General features: G+C 40.3%; 1 non-coding gene across 1 annotated transcript; it reads left to right on the top strand.

Annotated features, from left to right (window-relative positions):
* The first annotated feature begins 338 nt into the window (after positions 1-338).
* On the top strand, positions 339-441 carry LOC142438261 (U6 spliceosomal RNA). The gene has a single exon (XR_012782675.1). It is a non-coding gene; the product is annotated as a U6 spliceosomal RNA (small nuclear RNA).
* Positions 442-694: the final 253 nt, after the last annotated feature.

Here is a 694-nt window from a genome sequence, read left to right on the forward strand (position 1 = left end):
GGTTCTCAACCTGTGGGTCACAACCCCTTTCGGAGTCCAACCACCCTTTCACAGGGATCGCCTAAGGCCATCGGAAAACACGTATTTCTGATGGTCTTAGGAACCGAAACACCGGTCCTCTAGTCGTCTCCAGAAGAGTCCGTCCACATGCAGATATGCCCACATAAGAGTACCCAGCACGAAGACTGTTACCCATGCTGCACCATGCTTCAAGACAAAATTTCATCTATTTGTCATTAGAAATAAATATTTTGCAATATATAATTACATATTGTTTATGCAATTAATCACTCTGCTTTAATGATGTTCAGTTTTTAACAATGAAAATACATCCTGCAGTGTTCACTTCGGGGCACATATAGTAAAATTGCAATGATACAAGGAAGATTAGCATGGCCCCTGTGTTAGACAGGGTTCTCTAGAGAGATAAAACCCGATTGCTAATAATTTCATATATACATTTATAAAGATAGATAAATACATAACACAGGAAATGAACTGTTAAATTATATACAGATAGATAGATAGATAATACAAGAAATGAGCAGTTAAATTATAAAGCAGTACAAATGGCTCAGTGCAACTCACTCCCATGAGAGAGTAGTAAGACACTGGCGGTCCTTCAAGTCTGGAGGGCCATCAGGTAGTCCTCTGTAGAGAGAGCTAGGCTATCCCAGCACAGGCAGCAAACAGC

This window comes from Tenrec ecaudatus, chromosome 1 (assembly GCF_050624435.1).
Source record: "Tenrec ecaudatus isolate mTenEca1 chromosome 1, mTenEca1.hap1, whole genome shotgun sequence".
NCBI classification, from domain to species: Eukaryota; Metazoa; Chordata; class Mammalia; order Afrosoricida; family Tenrecidae; genus Tenrec; species Tenrec ecaudatus.